The 20,248-nt window shown below is 38.7% G+C and overlaps 1 protein-coding gene across 6 annotated transcripts in view; it reads left to right on the top strand.

The window, feature by feature from the left end:
• LOC124275423 (choline transporter-like protein 1) overlaps positions 1 to 20,248 on the top strand; it is a 233,797-nt gene that overhangs the window by 37,869 nt on the left and 175,680 nt on the right. Inside the window, exon 1 of one of the 6 annotated variants that reach the window (XM_046710989.1) lies at positions 11,179 to 11,196. The exons of the other annotated variants lie outside the window; for them this stretch is intronic. The gene's annotated coding sequence lies outside the window, so the exon portion shown is untranslated. Of the gene's footprint in view, positions 1 to 11,178; positions 11,197 to 20,248 lie in introns of those variants that run through there. 6 annotated transcript variants of the gene reach the window in all.

Here is a 20,248-nt window from a genome sequence, read left to right as displayed (position 1 = left end):
TTACAGAAGGCAGGAATTATGCTGAAGATGACCATGGAACCATTACCAAGGTTAGAAACTGGAATGGGGAGAGGTGGTCAGATCAGCATCAAATGGCTGAGCAGAGTTGCTTCCCTTTGCTATACCAGATTCCTGTTATAATGGGTTCGAACCCTTCGTCAACCTCATTATATTTTTCTCGTGTCAGTTCCTTGCCAGTGCTCATGGTTTTTACCAAAATGGTAAACATCCAAGACCGGTATCACTTCAGTGTTTCCTCCTACATCAATGGGTACAATGTGTGAAGCCCATTTCTGGTGTCCCCCGCCGTGATGTTGCTGGAATATTGCTAAAAGCGGCGTAAAACCAGACTCAGTCAGTCAGTCAGTCCTAGATCAAGGAGATATTTTTGTCAGCTGGAACTACAATAATAATGATGTTGAAATAATTAAGACATTTCATGAATTCCACAAAGCCAGAATGGTGGAAACAAACAGAGGATTACCTGGGATTTAAATGAGGAAAAACTAGATCCTGGGAGCTAAGGGGCATAACTCTGCCAGTAACATCTTATTTTGACTTGCTGCCAGGCTCCTGAAAAATCTGCACCGAGAACAGAAAGAAAACAGTCCAAGTAATAAGAACAACAAAAGTAAAAGTAAAAATAGTGATAATAATAATAATATTTTAGACTTTCCACAGCTTGTCAAACATGAAGACATCAGTGTCTCTTGCTGAAGTAGATAAGTAATGAGACTACACCCACAATAATTAACTGAAGGACAGACTTAAGCCTTATTACATCCCTGAGTATGTTATAAACATTACACTCAAAACAGGATATATTCCCCTTCTTGATATGTGCTCACAGTGTCTTCAGTTATAGAATATCATGAGCTATTAATTATATCTTTTTTCATTCATGTGATTAATGGTGTTTTGCACCATATCTCATGGCTACTTACACTGTCTGTATACTGGAGTGTCCTTGGTAAATTATGCAGTAACTGCCATTTACAAAAACTACACTCCATACCTTCAATGATGGCAATGGATCTTCATCATTACTTTAACCTTGTATAAGTGGGTACTTATTGGGTATGTCATTTGTAAAGCATCATCGTGTACTGGGGCACCAGTACAAAATAACATTTAGTAATCATGAGTTGAGTTCGGGTTGTATTGTAAACATATATAAGTTATATATATAATTATAATAATACGAGCCTTTGGTAAACATATCATGAAGTTTTCCTTACATATCATATTTTATTGTTCAATGCTTTTATGAATAAAAAGCTGTTTTTTATATATAATGTCATTCAGTTAAATAACTTGTAGAAACCCGGTAGAAATACAGTGCCTGGGAAGTAATCTGATTTTGACTTGTGTGAAATTGATAATGTTTGTTTATATTAACACTCACAGATAGGGAAACATGCATTGAAACTGTTTTTTCATCATCATCATCATCATCATCATCATCATCATCATCATCATCATCATCATCATCATCATCAACAACAATAGTGATGACCAATAGAATGATAACCATGATGATGATGATGATGATGATGATGATGATGATGATGACGACGATAATCAATAAGATGATGATGTTGTTGCGTTGTTGCCCATGGTGATGATGATATCCCGGTTAGTCATTTTCATGATCACAGTGACACATGTCATATCACATCATATCAAACAGGTACTTTCTGTAAATGGGTTGTTTCAAATTAACATAATGACCCGTTTTCCTATGGAGGAAATCAATGCCAAACTGCCCGTATCACTGAAAATGCCAGGCAAACAGCTTTTATGTTGCATTGTAGCTGAAATTATGTCATGAATGGGCGATACCTGCTTATAGCACCATCGATAAAGATGCACTGCAGTGACTCCTCACATTGATTCCACAGCTTATAAAACCGGAAAATAGGGAAAATCATAGCTTTTCATGTTTTCTACCCATATATTCATCAATAAGCCTGCACTGAAAGGTATATTGTGTACGGTCAATGCCGCAAGAGGATGTGTAGATCCCTGTCAAAGGAAGTAGTAACTTAGCAGCATGAAAGGATGAAAGAGCACTTACTGGAGTGTGCCAAGAAAATGAAACAATGCTGCCATGGTTGTTGTGCTTTTAGAGTATGTTAAAGAGAAAACAGTTCATTGTAATGAGATTTTTAAGTCCTTTTACGTTATAGAAAATTCGAGTGTTATGTTTATTATTCATTTCTGATGAGGGATCGTTTAATATTTTTTATGTTTACAAATAGGCTGATGTCATAACAAAATGATTTCCTTTGATAACTTAAATAATGGCTATACTTTAATACAAGTGCAATGCACCTTAATACACCAGTCTTGTCAATGTGTGCCTTACTCTGCTGATTGTATGTATAACAATGTACTGGTATACAGGCATACAGTAACAAATGTAGAACTCAAAACAGATAAACAACAAAATTATTACTCGACACAAAGACAAGATCTCGGATGCTGATTAATCACATCTCTAAGTAATCAATGATTAAATAATCAACATTGACAGAGACTATCGCATGAAGAGTACATGGGAATAAAATATTTTTATCATTTTATATGACTACAGATTTGTTTTAAATGCAAAAAATCAATATTCAAATCATATTTCTACATGTAGTGGAATGGCAATCTTGTGCAATAAAGTTAAGTATGTTTTATTATGCTGGAATATATGATCAAAGACATCCTTATTTAGATCATTCAATAGCATTTCAAAGGTGTTTATTTCAAAGGGGGACGTAAATGTCATCTTTCATGTTATGAAACTTAAGAAAAAAATTAAACATGTTGAAGAAAAATGTACAAGACAAGAAGGTGTCGAGTTCTGCTTGAGTATTTGTTCTACTGACTGGGAAATAATGTTGGATGCATATTTCGTCATTACCCAAACTGTGTAAACACTTCCATGCCGGTTGAAGAACAGTTTTTGAACATTCTTTCGCGTGTGTTCTGTTTCCAACACAAAGTGAACAAACAAGAGTAGATAGTTCTTGATCAGTGTTCTGCGTCCCCACTTAGCTGTACAACGGTGTCAGTTGATGTTCTCACATTTGGGGGGGGAAGTGTATGTGTACAAATATGTCAATCTGGCCCAGGGTTATTATGTAAAGTTGAACTTTGTGTTGGAGGGCGAAGGGATAGTAACAAGCCTCTGAGAATGTCAGACAGTTAGCTGCCAGTGAAACCCAATGCTGGGAGTTGAATCATATTGTTCGAGTCTGTGAAAGATGTTGATCAAATTATTGCGTTTTTTTACCAACATAATTTACTTTTTTTGTTCCTTCCAGATTTATTGTTTGCTTAATTAAAAATAATTAGTTGTATGTGTTTAGGCCAGAAATACAGTACACTCAGTGTGACCAGCGATGGAGATAATTGCACACTTCAGTAAGAGTTTATTAGAGGTGTGACGATACAGAAATTTCACGATATGATATGTATCGCGATATCTTAAAAAGATACGATTCGATTCGATGCATATCACGATATGCTATCTTCAGTTATGTTCTTTAAAACATCTTATAGCAAGTGACAGTGTTAATTTTGACATAACTGTCAATATCTAGTGAAAATTAACAATTTTAAGGTCAACGGTACATATCACTATACGAAAAAATGTATCGATATATTTATCGCTAGATAAAGTATCACAATTATTGATACTACGATATATCGTCACAGCTCTTGAGTTTAATGACATGGTGATTCTTATATTCATAGTCTTGTGGAAATGTGTCTATTTCAGATTTTCTTTTTTGTCAGAATTTATTGTCTGCATGTATTATTTACATATGTATTTGGGGGAAAAGTTTGCATTATATATCGGAAACATTCAGTAGTTTTCAAGAGTTATTATTTTTAAATAGTAGGTGTGAATATATTGAGTAAGGTTTGTACATAATTGGAAGCTGTATTGTCAATTCGTAGAAAATATTGTACCTCCAGCATACTAATTGTACTGAAATAATTAGAGTGCAGTTGGTTCACTTTTTCATTTGCATATTCAAATATTTGGCTCATATTCTGCCTCCCCAGTTACTGGTCCCTAATTTCCTTGCATTGATCTAAATTTCTGTTCTGTTTGTGTTTTGGTTAGATTCTGGCTGCAGTGAACCATAATTCGGCAATATTTACTGTGGTCTTTAAGTTACTGAGTCTGGGCAAGACAAACCAGTGGTTGATGTTATGAACAGCAGGAAGTGACATGAGGGTGAGGTAACGCTACTGAACCAGGAAACAGACCGGTCAATTTTAGATGACTCTTTCGATGACTGTAGTTTACGCCACACCAATTCTGTAATAAGTGAGTGAGTTTAGTTTTACGCTGCACTCGGCAATATTCCAGCTATATGGCGGCACTCTGTAGATAATCAAGTCTGGACCAGACAATCCTGTGACCAACAGCATGAGCATCGTACTGCGCAATCAGGATACAATGACATGTGTCAACCAAATCATCGAGCCTGACTACCTGATCCTGTTAGTCGCCTCTTACGACAAACATGGGTTACTGAAGATCAATTCTAACCCGGATCTTCACAGGTTTATTCTGTCTTTGAATCTGATACCTATATGGATAAAATATGTTTATGTATGTCAATATATGGCTGCATCTGCATGCTGAGATGATGGGATTGTTCTCTACAGTATTGACAATATGAGTGTGTGAGTGAGTTGGGTTTTAACGGCGCTTTTAGCAATATTCCAGCAATATCATGATGGGGGACACCAGAAATGGGCTTCACACATTGTAATTGACAATGTGTGGCATTGAAGGGTCTTGTTCCAGAGGCAGTTCTGAACTCTAGATATAGAATCAGTTTACCAGCCTCTGTTGAATATTTCTTGCAGTGCTGAGTTTTCAAGATTCAATCACGGACGCCTCCTGTGCTCTGCTGGTGTTATTGGCAGTATATATCAAGGATGAAATATCTAACTGTAAGAAATGGATTCCAGCAGTCATAACAATCACCTTTTGAAAATTAATGCCTGAAGATGTTATTGGAAAATTTCTAGTTTTGAAAGAAGTAATCTCTGGTTTGTCGTCCTGGAATTAAATATGTATGGGAGATGAGATGTTATTCGATATGAAGTGTCCGTCAGTTAGTCTGTCAGGATAGGATTTGCCACAGCCATTCCCGTTGTATGATGGTAGTAGAGTAGGAACTGTTGGCTGTGTGTTGTAACTTGAGCGCCAACATGGCAGTTGAATAATGGTTGGAGGGTGCAATATGGGTCAATTTCTGTGCTCATATTTGGGATTAAATGAATTGTTTGTAAGGTTTGTGTGAGCAAATCAAAGATTATTATTTAACGTAAGGAGTGAGTGAGTGAGTTTGGTTTAACAAGGCTTTGACCATGATTTCAGTTACAGTGAGTGAGTGAGTTTAGTTACACCACACTCATAAATATTCTAGCTATATCACGGCGGTCTGTAAATAATTGAGTCAGGACCAGACAATCCTGTGATCAACAGCACGAACATCAATCTACGCAATTGGGATACGATGACATGTGTCAACCAAGTCGGCGAGCCTGACCACCCTCTAGTTGCCTCTTACAAGCATGGGTTACTGAAGATCCATTCTAACCCGGACCTTCACAGGTTTGATCTTCAGTTACAAGTATGATACTTAGTTTGCTGAGTGTTGAAGGAAAGCCCATAGTGAGACAGGTTTCTATGTCCCCACTTCGGGAAATACTGCAGGTACTGTTATGGTCCATACAAACCAACAAACATTGGGCAAAAGTGGGACTCAAACCCAATTATTAGTTTCTTGCATGCCTAACAGCAACTGGGCCATTGGTCACTCCACTTAATGTGGTGACTAATCATGATCAAAGTGGCAGCCCAAACAGTTCGATTTCTTTCCGAAGTCATTCATTCGAAGTCATTCCAAACCTTGTCTGCCGGCTCAAATTAATGATATATATCTGGCATGCTCTAATTACACAGAGACGATGTCTCATTTTCACTCCGTAATTACAACATCTAGACTTGTGAGTACTGCTGAGCAAGAGCTCTATGTATACTGTTGTTCTCTTACAGTTATCAAAGAAACTTAACGAAGTTTGAATTGCTCATTGGGACATAGGTTTTTTTAAAGTTTCGTTAATTAAATATCTTGCTGAAGTTTACCCAGCCAGGGTATTGTATTCAGTGACTTGAACAAGCGTTCAATTGTTATTCATATTTTAATCATGTGTTAATGTGCATGACAAACCAATTAACTAATTGTCTGGCCTATTGACACTTGTTAGTTTCATTTCAAAATCACTACGACATCAACGTTCATGGTCAAATGTGTGAAAAATTTCAATTCTTGACAAGTTATTTGTGAACTCTCCTGTAAAATTAGAATATTAGCTTTTTGACTTACATTTTTGTTAAATCAAGTCAAATACTTCTTCAGTAAGTTGATTATTGTAAGAAGTGTAAGCCCAGTCTTTCATTGGTCAAACTAGGGCAAAGAATGGATACATTTGATGACCCATCAGTATGACAGCTCTGTTTTTATGACCTGTACATATTCAAGCTTGTATCAGTTCTGGGGCTGTGAGGTAGCCTAGTGGTTAAAGTGTTCGCTCGTCCCCGAGAGACCCGGATTCGATTCCCCACATGGGTACAATGTGTGAAGCCCATGAAGCCCTGCTGTGATATTCCAGGAGCGTAAAAACTCACTCACTCACTCACTCACTCACTCACTCACTCACTCACTCACTCACTCACTCACTCACTCACTCACTCACTCACTCACTCACTCACTCACTCACTCACTCACTCACTCACTCACTCACTCACTCACTCACTCACTCACTCTCACTCACTCACTCACTCACTCACTCACTCACTCACTCACTCACTCACTCACTCACTCACTCACTCACTCACTCACTCACTCACTCACTCACTCACTCAGTTTAACCAGTGCCTGAAAGCACATGTAACAATCCAAACCATCAGGCACCATGAGAGACAAACAGATAAGTCCCAGAGTTTGACCACCTTTCTCCGGGCCATTTCATGTACATGAAACTCTGGGTACTCATTCCTCCCCCAAATCCCCATCGACAGTGTCATCTCCTGTTAGTTTCACTGTGATATTACTGATTGCCATAGCTGACTGTTAATAGCGCTGTGCAATTAATCCAATTAAAGACCTAATAGGTCTCTTATTCAACCATAGAACTTATCCTGGATTCATTGTCCACTGGGGTTAAATCAAGTCTTATTTTGGGAGTCGACTACATCAGGTCAGCCTGAGTGACATGGTTACATGCATGCAGTGTGTAAAATAGTTTCCACATTTTGCTAGCCAATTCGGACTAGCTATGCCTGAAAGTGACTAGCCCACAAAATAATTCACTTGCCCGAAATTTGAATGTAGATACACGTTTCCTCACTAAGCTGCCAATATGATGAACATTTTTATCAGGCCATAATCTTACATGTTTTAAAAGTGTGTTAAAACTTAACAAGTCGAAGCGAGTGTTATATTTTCAAAATGACCCTATGAAAATTCACTAGACAGTTGGGCCAGTGACTGTGGAGATTTACTGGCTCGACTGGATTTTTACTAGCCACGGGTTAGCGGACCAGTGGCTATTTCGCACACTCCGAGCATGCCAGTGTTTCAGTGGTACCTTGCAATTCCAGCCACTGATTTGTGTGGACAGGATGTGAGTATTTACAGGTTCATGTGTCCGGAATATAGCTTTCATTCACATTCACTCACTCACAGACAATTTTCAGAGGTAGATATACAGGTTATAACATGTTTTGTGATGATAAATATCCTTTATTAGAAATAAACAGTGTATTTATTGAGGGTTGGTTTTCATTATAGATTAAAAACGTACTAATCATGACAACTTTCTTTGTTTTGTCAAGGCTCCTTGAATGTTTGTAAGCACTTGTTGAATTGGGGATTGGATGGTTGCCTTTGTCAGAACTTGGTGTGGCTGTATAGCCTTGCGGTTAAAACATTCTCTCAACACAAGTGGTGTATGATATGATGAGGTTGAAATGTGATACGGATCCTGATAATATAGTGTAAAATGATTTGTATCCTTGTAGTTTTATGCAATAAGTTCATATTATTTCCCTTTCTGTACATCGCAGCCTTGAGTCAGTTGTTGATTTTCAGACAGTTGAGATGGGATATTGCAGGGAAGATACATATAGGTTTGGGGGCATTTTGGAGATTCTGCTATATAAAGCTGGGATTTTGCAGGGAAGATACATATAGGTTTGGGGGCATTTTGGAGATTCTGCTATATAAAGCTGGGATATTGCAGGGAAGATACATATAGGTTTGGGGGCATTTTGGAGATTCTGCTATATAAAGCTAGAAAAACAGGGGGCGGTGGGGTAGCCTAATGGTTAAAGCGTTGGCTCGTCATGCCGAAGACCCGGGTTCGAATCCTCACATGGGTACAATGTGTGAAGCCCATTTCTGGTGTCCCCCGCCGTGATGTTGCCAGAATATTGCTAAAAGCGGCGTAAAACCAAAATCAGTCAGTCAGTCAGTAGAAAAACAGGTTCAACAGTTTCATAATGTTTCATAATGTTTCATGGTTTTGTAGGGGTGGTGGCAAAGCTTAATGGTTAAAGCCTTCACTCACCATGCCAACGACCTGGGTTTGATTCCCCACATGGGTGCGATGTGTTGAGCCGATCTTTATAGCTACTGGCCTGATCTACCTGGATTACCACTAAAAGCGGCGTAAATTTACTCACTCACTTATCAAAACCAAGTGGCAAAAATCGATCCTTATGAAATCAACCACATATTTGTCTGGCCCAAACCTGATTGAGACCCCCATTATATGGTAGTAATATTGCAGCCATTTGGATTAAACAATATTCCGTAACTTCATTACAAGTACATCTCGCAGCTGAACCTTGGCGGTGCATGTGACACAGAGACGGTAAATGTCAACTCAGTAATTACATCGAGTCAAATTAATTACGTCAGTGCATAGCAAATCCATTACTCATGCTTATTAAATCTCAGTGGTAATAGCATCCTCTGTGTTGCATGATATATATCGATTGTCAGGTACAGCATTGTTAACTTAACATGTACACATGGGTTTCATCTAGATAGTGAGTGAGTGAGTTTGGTTTTACGCCACTTTTAGCAATATTCCAGCAATATCACGGCAGGGGACACCAGAAATGGGCTTCACACATTGTACCCATGTGAGGAATCGAACCCGGGTCTTCAGCGTGACGAGCGAAAGCCTTAACCACTAGGCTACCCCACGGCCCCTTCATCCAGATAAGTCCATGTATGTAATGGAGATTGTGTTTTGTGACGCTGTAATCATCGTTTAGTAGTTACGAAATCTGACTCTGTACAATATGCTGTTTGGCTCTGGAAGGCAGGATGATGTTATTGATCAACTCTTGCTCAGGGTCACCTTATGTCAGGAACCACTAGGGGTGTGACGATTCACAGAACAACATTTACATTGGCAACTTCGGGCTGCACTATGAGTATTGCATATTTGGATTGTATCAGTACAAAACAGTATAATAAAGATATATTTAAGTGTCAACTTCAAAAGCTTTTTGCGTTGAAGGAGACACATACATAATAATAAAGGATATTCAGTGTGGACACCTATTTTTACACTTGTACTCCAATAAATGCAATTTTAAATATGTTGAAGTGTGGTCATTATGAACAAAAAAGTCAACAGTAATAACTGAAGAGACAACTCGTCTGACTATTTATTTAAAAACCTGATACAAACATGCGGGATTGTTCATCACAATATTGCAACACAATCTGGCCCACTTTATTATCAGCCAGTCACGGGACTGTTGTCTAATGTGGGCATATCAATTTGAAATTTGTAGTTACGGAAACGTAAATGCAAAAAGTTTGACTCTGAAATTTGACTCATGTAATGTGTTGTCATAACTCTGTGATATCATATGTATTTTTCAATTTAAATTTCTATTGATGGTGGAACCAGGAACCTACAATTTTGACGGTCACAGTTACATGTTACCAGTCAATATCCAGAACCACAGTACAGGCCTTAGGTGGATTGCAGAGTATATGTTAAACACTGACTGACTGAGTTTGGTTTTACGCCGCTTTTAGCAATATTCCAGCAACATCACGGCGGAGGACACCAGAAATGGGCTTCACACATTGTACCCATGTGGGGATTGGAACTCGGGTCTTCGGCGTGACGAGCCAACGCTTTAACCATTAGGCTACCCCACCGCCCCTATATGTTAAACAACACACACTCACACATGCCCCATTCAAGCTGCGGCATCAACATGCATGACTGGCCTGTAACCTCACTCACTCAATTACTCACTCACTCTGGGAGCAGTGGGGTAGCCTAGTGGTTGAAGTGTTCGCTTGTCACGCCGAAGACCTGGGTTCGATTCCCCACGTGGATACAATGTGTAAAGCCCATTTCTGGTGTCCCCTGCTGGAATATTGCTAAAAGTTGCATAATACCTCACTCACTCACTCACTCATTTGCACTCACTCACTCACTCACTCACTCAGACTCACTCTAGATGTATTCTGACTGATTTATAGTGTTCCGACCCCCCATTTCAAATTCCCCAGACACTTAACCAGTTTAACAATGGCAGCTCAAGGTCTTTCCTTCCACCAGTACAGTGTGCAACAGTGTTGGTTTTACAAGCAAGCCCAAGTAGCAAGCTTAACTAACATATACAGCACGCCTCTGCCAAATGTACTGGAATACTCGTGAAAAGGGTCCGTAAGAAATCATCCGAGTTAATTGGAATATTGGACCCCATCACAATTATCGTATCTGTATGAATGTGAAAAAACATAGTTCGCAAGTGACAGATAGGTAAAGTAGCAGATCGGAGCTGATACATGGCCCGAGACATGTTATCACTGACAGGCTATTTGTCTATTTCTGCCGCAACATATTGTGTTATTTATATAGTGTTGTTTTGTGTACTTGTTGATGAGATAAACATCACAGTTGGCAGATGAAATATCTTGTTATCGGGGTATCGATAGGGCATCATGTGCCTATGAATTTTGCATGTTATCCTCCAGTCAATACACAGTGGATCGTGATAGCTGTGACGTGAGTGAGACATCACTGAATAAACGCATTGTGATGAGGCACAGGGAAATTATCCATCTCAAGGTCAGGTTACAGTAAATTAATTACTAGATTTTCCTAGATTTTCATCTAATTGTTTAAAAATGTAAAGAGTGAGGCCTTTTTGTATTTTAGACAAAAGGCATTTGCTTAAGGTATGTCTCCTCTTTACCTGTCCAGGGGCGGTGGGGTAGCCTTGTGGTTAAAGTGTTTGCTTATCATGCTGACAGCCTGGATTCCATTCCCCACATGGGGAAGTAGGGTAGCCTAGTGGTTAAAGCGTGTGGGGTAGCCTAGTGGTGGAAGACTTGGGTTCGATTCCCCACTTGGGTACTATGCGTGAAGCCCATTTGTGGTGTCCCCCCACAGTGATATTGCTGGAATATTGCTAAAAGCGGCATAAAACCAAACTCATTCACTCACTCAGTTCCTTTTTACCTGTCCAACAGGCAAGGGAGGACCTAGTTGTTTAAGGTAGTGCAACTGCTTTGCGGAGATGTGTCCAGTGGGCATGTGACTGCCTTGCCAGGTTCTATGTCTAGGTTTGTCACCACTCTATTTGTGCTTGTGGATTTAAAATTGCCTGACCATCAGTTTGGTTTCCTCCAAAATCAGTATGTTTTAAGAAGGAAGACTGGTCAAATAAGCATTGAAGCCATTTGCTCCCTGTCAGTAGATGTGTCTTGACTTGAGTGTTTGATACGACTTCATATATATTTATAGTTTATTTCACCAGCTAATGAAAGAAAGTATCACACATAGAGATTTTCTCTGTCTTCAAGTAAGTGGTGGTATTTGGGAATCATAGAATGTGGCAAAATATAATAAATGTTATGAACTTGATTATGAACAATTGCCTTGTGAGTGATGCATTTGGTTTGAACAGGAGGTAAACCAGCAGGTCTAGAACATCCACCACTTTGGTGAAAGTAAAGTCATGTTGACAAACCTTAAAACATTGTCAGAGAAAATCTGGGGTTTTAACCCAGAGACATAATTTTCTGACATGACTTGCAGGGGCCCCAGTAGCCTGTCTCACAGTCCCTGAACCACATTATTTCCCCTACAGTCTAGCCCTCTCTGCAGTGCTAAAGCCCTAAGTGAAGCAAGTCTAGATTTCTCCAGGTTCAGGCCTGAATCTCTGGTCTCCCTGGGGCTCCTTTTCAATTTAATTGCTATCAAAATTATATATATTCAGAGACTAAGCATTAGTCTTGGGCCCCAGCTGCCATGCAAGTAAGACACGGGGTCATTGACTGCAGTCCTCCAAAATACGAACCAGTCTTAGTTCCACACAGAGTTATTATTCAAACATTCATCATTATGTTCTTTGGTGAGTTCAGTGGTCAACAGTGGATCAATGCTGGGGTGCAAATAACTTTAAAACTGCTAGTGTACTCCAGAACAGTGGCACATGTAAAATCACTTGCTCTGATAATTTTTCCACTGTACCGGCCTTTTTTTGGTTGATATTTTCAAATAAACAACATAAATAACATTGGAAAGTCAACTGGACACCGGTACAGTGTGATATACAAATTTGCTTGCCCGACAGAAAAAAACACTAGACTCGGACGTCGGGCAATGGGTTATTTTCACCCCTGTTGAGGTTTCATTCCTTAATGGAATTCTTTGGTCAATGCAATCACACACTAATATGTTTACAAACATATCCCAAATGACAAGGGTCAGTGTCTTTAAGAGACTACTGTAGGTCTGTGTTAAGGTATGGTTCTTATGGTGCGGCAATAACTCTTCTATCAGCCATTGGCACAGTTTCAAGAAGTGGTTGTAAGCCTGTTATAAATCTGTCTCCTCACAGATTGCTAGTTTTCTACATGGATTGGATAGCCTTGCATGGACAGTTGGTTGACAGCGCTCATACTTCAACGATGTTGATTACTGCTTTTAATTCGCATCACTGGATTGTCTGGTCCAAACTTGAGTGTTTACATGCTGCCATGATATGGCAGGGGTATTGCTAGATGCGACATGCGACTTCAAACAAACTGTTTTTATAATACAAATTGAGTGGTGGGTGTTACCAGCAGATAAGGACAGGCTTCTTATTTCCCAAACACCTGGTGTCTTAACTGACTTTCGGTGATCCATTCATATCATTTTTACCACAATTTTGTCTTTTGTGTGCAATGGAATCTGTTAAAGCAGACAGTCATTATTCACTGGTGTTGACATTTTCAATTGAACTGTGTGAGTTCAGATCCTCACTCAAAGTCGCTGTCAGTTTCATGCTTTCTCAGCTCCATCAATCTATCATGTTGTCTGCGGAGCAACTGGAATCATCTTGTCATGTTCTTATTTAACTTGCTGCTTTTTAGAGGCCCTTGAGTCAGACTCTTCTCCTTGTCTTGAGGATATAAGGTGTACTTTGCCTGAAGATGGACCTCTTTGCATGCTTTAGATAATGAATTTTAAAAATGAAATTTGAATGAGGTTTGAATATTTTTCTTTATTTATTTACGTTATGATTGATGTGTGTTCTCTTTCATTCACCAGTTTGAAGAAGAAAGAATATTTATAGTGTAGATTTTTTTATATACCAAAATGTTTTCAAATGGCACATGACAAGTGGTTTGTGTACCTTAGAAAATTGATCTTATCTGTAAAGCCCTTTAGTTCTTATCATCTTCAGTCATCAGTTACTTTTTTGTTTGAGTATATAAGCCATTTCTTTATGTGCATGAGTGAGTATGTTTTTATGCCACTGTTAGCAATATTCCAGCGATATCACAGCAGGGAACACCAGAAATGGGCTTCACACATTGTACCCATGTGGGGAATCAAACCCGGGTCTTTGGCATGACGAGCAAACGCTTTAACCACTAGGCTACCATACAGCCCCTTCTTCTTTATGTTATTAGTGATGCATGAGTGGTTCAGGTTTCTAAGGTACCACAATTCACTGTGCAGCGCTGCTTCCTTGAAGTGCTCGTGATCATGAGTTCGATCCCCAAATTATCATGATTATAGTTATTGGTTGGCTCCTTGACCCGTTGTCATGGGTTAAATTAGACTAATGCTTAGTCTCTGAATATGTATTTCTTTGATAGTAACAAACAAGCCCATTTAAATTGAAAAGGAGCCCAGGGAGACTCAGAGGAAACTGAACCTGAGGAGATCTAGACTTGCTTTATTTAGGGCTTTAGCACTGCAGAGAGGGTTTGGCAGTAGGGAAAATAATGTGGTTCAGGGACTGTGAGACAGACGAGGACTAAATCTGAATGGGTAAAATTAAGACTGGGATCACTTTGGACATTCCTCGCATATCATGCTTATGACTGAAATAATGTTTAATTTGGCTTCAACTCACTCACTCAGTCATGTTGTCATGGAGGAATCCAGAAAAAGAACCCTGACATTTTGGGCTTTGTTTTTATGGCACGTTGTAAGCCAAATCGTCTTTGTTTGATTCTTCTGTGTTGATGAACAAGAACAGAATGTCTTCGTCACTGAGCCAGGCATTGTCTTACCTTTACACTTCATATCTTCTGTTTCGTATTTTAATGTGCAACCGCAGCAGTTGATAAATAAAGAAATCATGAAATTGAAACTTTACTGTGATGAGATGTCCAACTGAAATGTCACTGCTAGCTGAACACAGCTTCAATTCCTGTCACAAGTGCATGAAGTGATGTGCCTGAGACTGTCAGGGAGACAAAGTGATGGAAGGAAATGCATCGCCCTTTTAGCAACATATGGATCCTTTGGCCAATGGATATGATACCAGTATCCTCGTTATGAAAGGTACTGAGTGTCTGGACCAATAAATTATCAGGTACATTGCTTGTCCCGACATTGCTTCAATAATTGAACAAATTTCACTCACTCACTCTGGATCCCAAGATATTTAGGATAGTATTCCTTCAATGGCCAGTACATATACACATATAGGGCTAGAGCAGTGATGTATAGCCCCCTTGCAAAACGTTACACATTCAAAAGTTGTGCATGTGATCAGGTACATAAACATATACACTATAAATATTTCATTTGGTGATATGTTCTCAACTCAGATACCTACACAAAATGACAAATAATCAAATGTCAGGGCCCGAGAATAATCTCAATTCTATTCCAAAATATTGTCAAGAAAATGATACGAATGGATGACAGGAAGTCAGTGGTAACACAAGGTGATAGCGAGAAGGGTGTTCCTGTCCTTGAACGGAAAGGTGTATCCATGCTTGCAGCAGACTGTGTGTTAAGGAACAACATGGATGAGGTTTCTACCCATGATTGCAGGAGTATGGAAGTAATAAAATGACTTTTAGGGAGGGCATTGATGCTGTAGAGTTGTGGTGGACCCTTGTTCAATTTCTTTGCTTACAGTGAGTGAGTGAGTATGGTTTTACGCCGCTTTTAGCAATATTCCAGCAATATCACGGCAGGGTACACCAGAAATGGGCTTCACACATTGTGCCCATGTGGGGAATCGAACCCGGGTCTACTGCGTGACGAGCCAACGCTTTAACCACTAGGCTACCCCACCGCTCCCTCTTTGCTTATAAGTGAAATTGTCCTTCCCTTCCCCACCTCAGTGTGTTTTTGTTGGATGGTTGCATGAGATCATCCCAGTCCCTCACTTCTAGATCTGTAACCGTCTGTGATATAGATGGAGTTATTTGGAGGCAGGCATTACAAGATATGGGTGTGGAAAAAATGGCAACTTATATCTCCTGAGTAGTTACAACTATCTATAACACTGAAGACATGATAACATATAAATTGGATGCTTCCTAAAAAAACAGTCCTTCAGCGATATCAGCTGAGTCGAACATCTGCTTCTTTGAAGTACCCTTGTTAAAGTATACATAATCAGGCTCGAATTACCCCTTGTCTCACGTGGCATATAGATTGTCAAGTCTGTCATCATAGTCTCGGGCAGATAGGCCGGGGTAGATAATAAGTTTGATGCATACACACACCCTCCCTAGACAGCCTGCTCAGACATCATCAGTTGCCTCAATAGTCGGAATGTGTTGACTCGCTGGAGAAGTACCATCTTCACAAAGTAAGCTTAATCAAATGAAATTCCTACAAATGTCGGCAAGATTGTTTTCTGATCCATTGATGAGTTGAAAGTGTTCCCTGAGGAACAATTGTCCTACGTTGTAGCTGAAGGTGAAATGTTTCTCGGTGACTTGAGACGTGTCATACCAGGGATGGTAAAGATGCTGCTTGTTTTCTTGCCGAGTCCTTGACACAAAGGGGATATAAATGGACTTCTCAGCTGGAAGTCAGTAGACTGTGTTGAGAGCGATACCATTGTTAAATGGTATCTGTGACATGGTATTCTCTAGGTTTATTCCACACTAAAAAATTTACATCATACTAAACTAGCACTAGCTGCCACAGCCACTCACATGCATGTACAAACATGTATGTATATAAGAACAATAATCTTGTCCAGGACAGTAAACCCTGTAAAGTTTTTGATCTTTAACAAGTATTCATTGCTTTCATTATAGGCCAAAAGGTTGACATCACAGTCAATTCCATGAAAACACTACCATTGAGAATATAGTTTGCAGTGGTCCGGAAGAACATTAACCTTTTTCACTTCTTCCTTCTGTAAAGACTACAATGCACCGGACACAACTCTAGGTGATATGGACACAACTTTAGGTGATACGGACATAACACCAGGTGATACGGATGCAACTCTAGGTAATACGGACACAACTCTAGGTGATACGGACACAACTCTAGGTGATACGGACACAACTCTAGGTGATACGGACACAACTCTAGGTGATACGGACACAACTCTAGGTAATACGGAAAATGATACTTCAGAGGACACAACATGTCTACCCAGCACTTTATCCTGACCATGCTTGAGTTCCACACATGGTATATTTAGCTGGATGTACCATGGTGAGAGGGACGCCCATGTGATTGTGGTATTTGCCTCATTCAGGGAGGATTATATCAATAAATCAGTGTCAACATGGAATCCCTTGCTATGTACAAATACACAGTGTGCTTAGTTTCACGCTGATTGCCATTGACCTGATCAAGGAATTCTGTATATGGCGATGCCGGTACCAATTTGGGATTCAATGCTTCTGTGAAACGATACAAGTGAAAGATGGCTGGATAATGCAGGATGATTTGGCTTGTGTTTCGAAATGATCTTTACCAGGGTTTTACACAATGCCGAAATAGGTCTCCAGTACACCTGTATGCAGTATTTACAATAAACTACTTATTTATATCATAAACGTTTCCTCTAGATTATGGTTGCCAGTTTCCTATGGATACCACAGAGACATACAGAAATGAAAGAGAATAAAATTCTCTTAAAAAAATCCCTAAGTCATAGCTATCATTAGTGGTATGCCAAAAGAGTTACACAGTTATCTCCCTTATCTGTGATGTCACAGCATTGTTCTTTGAAAACCCTCATAATTTTTTCTGCATGACTCAGACGTGTCAGAGAAGTGGAAGAGATTTATCAAGTAAAAGTCTTCACAAGTGATAATTTCAAGAGTACTGGACCTAGATTTTCGAAGCTCTCTTAGCACTAAGATTGTCGTAAGTTAATGTTAATGCATGGCACTTATGACTATCTTAGCGCTAGGAGAGCTTCGAAAATCTAAGCCCTGGTCAGTGAGATCACATTGGTCATTGCTCAGACAATCGCACTTGTTTTATTGAAGCATATCGTCAAAATTTATTACAATAAACTACTTTCCTTTACAAACATGCTTATAACAAACAGACAGATTATAACAAATTCTTTTTGGATCTGACATGTTTCTGTATATTTTATTTATTTATATTTTATACATAACTATATAGTAAACTATGGTTATAATGCACTAGAATAGGTGGTCCCTTTCAGTTTTATATAACTGTATTTCATTACAAGGAAAACACAATAACATCCATCGTACCAATTTTTCCGAAATTTTAAGTGTCCTTGAATTAAAGTTAATAAAAATCTTACAGAACACTGGTTGTATATCACAAAACCCTCATATTTCCCATGAAGACCCTTGAAATTAATTATTGAGGTCCCCAGGAACTCAAGATTTGAAGGTCAGGTAAAAATGCTGCTTAAATTATTGATATGTCAAAGGATATTGTTTTTCAAGGCTTGCATTTAAGATTTATTTGATTTTTGTAAGGATAATTTTGAAAATTTTGCTTAATTAATACTGAATATAATCTCTTTCTTTGAGTTAAGTTTTGAGATGGTTTGAAGATTAGAGAATGCTTATCACAGTCATCCTCTTCAGCCAATTGATGGCCATTGAAAGCATTGCACTTAAGAACCAACTGCAGTTTCATCCTGACAAGCTGTACTGTGTTAAGATAACTGTATGAAGTGGTTCTTTTGATAAAACACTAATCAATATCTCAAAAATAAACTTGAGATATTTTTTTAAAACTAAATATATTGGAAATAGTATCCTTAATTTGCTGTGAAGCATGATAAGATTTTTTTTGTTTAATGGTTGACATTTGAAACTTGAGATGTAAGCTTGTTCCGCATCTGTTTGGTAATTTTGTAACCCATGTGATACTGATATCTTCTTCTCAAGGACTAAAAGAAAGAGGCACTTGAAACTGTGAATAAGATTCTTGTTTATTGAAGGCTTCAAGATATCCACCAAGAATCAATGTCCCAACTGATGCCGATACAAGAATACAGGTTTGTTTCCTTTACCTTATATCTGTAATGCCAATTTTGGTCTGATTCGCAATAAGGTTGAATCATCACATGTCTACATACAGTTCTTGAAGTGGAAGCTGGGTTATTGCATATTTGTTAAGAAAGGTATGATACTATATGGATGACAACTACTTTATTACATTATAATGCAACGTTTCACTATAGATTTTTATACCATCTTATACCGTTGTTAAGCAAGTGTGCCTATGTGTTATTTAGTCATCATTTTGTGGTTGTATTGAACCTCAGATAACTTGAAGAATTCATGTTGGTCACTTCAGCTTTGCGATAACAGTGTTTGGTTGTAATTCAGGAGTGCGAAAGCTCCATACTCTATTTTTTTCAGTGGTCCATCAGGGACTATAATGCAGAAGGTGCAAAGTGCCATTCCCCAGGGAGGGTGATTCTAACGCCCATACCTTCACATTAGGCCAGACCAATTTTATTTCTTGTTCTAAGGATCTACCTGTCATATTTTTTCAAGAATAAGAAAAAAATAAATTAATTAATTTTCGCCACTCAAAAACTAAAATCCTAATGTTTTCATTGGCCAAAAATGTCATCTTACAAGAAAAAATATTAAGGTTGTTTTTTGCTCCATATACACCTCATAAATTGCCAAAAGTAAAATACTTTTAGTATTTAGAAGGAATATTACTCTGACTGGTGATTTTATTTATTTTTCCCCCTTGCCTTTAGGTTTGTCTGAGGACAAAAATCCGTAAAACAAGAAATAAAATTGGTCTGGCCTTATCTCGCAATATTGTTGTGCAGAGATTGTTTCGTGTAACATGGCCCAGGTCTTCAGTGCCCATGTCTGTTGAAATGTGCAACTGTGGATTAGATGGCCACAATGTCTGATGGTATGAATCAATGGAAATGCTTCAAGCTGCTTGCCCAAGAATAGGTTGTTTACATGCTGCTGGCATGTTGCAGGAAGTTTGAAGAATGTTGTATCAAGACCACATATGTGGAACTAGTACTTTAATTCAGTATCTTGATTGAGTGAAGTGAGTATGTTTTATGTTACTTTTAGCAATATTCCACCAATATCATGGAAGGGGATATCGGAAAAGGACTTTATGATTAGACATTGAGGGAATTGAACCTAGGACAAGGAAGTGAAGATTGAAAGCTTTAATGACAAGGCTACACCCCACCCCAAAACCCCATGAGATCTCAGTTAAAATGGCACAACAAAAAATATAGACTGAGAATCAAGTCCGTTTCCAATGTCTATGCTTGTTACAAATCTGTAATTCTGTTTAGCCACTAATATCAGTGATTATGGCCTGAGATGCCCAGTGTTAATGCGGCTGATTTACCAGCTGATGAACTAATGCCCCCTGCAACATTGCTGTGATGTAATTTGGTCCATTGCTCTGATTGGATGTG

Source organism: Haliotis rubra, unplaced genomic scaffold, assembly GCF_003918875.1.
Source record: "Haliotis rubra isolate DU_JTF1 unplaced genomic scaffold, ASM391887v1 Scf2, whole genome shotgun sequence".
In the NCBI taxonomy this organism is placed as follows: Eukaryota; Metazoa; Mollusca; class Gastropoda; order Lepetellida; family Haliotidae; genus Haliotis; species Haliotis rubra.
This window is presented reverse-complemented; position numbering and strand designations above follow the sequence as displayed.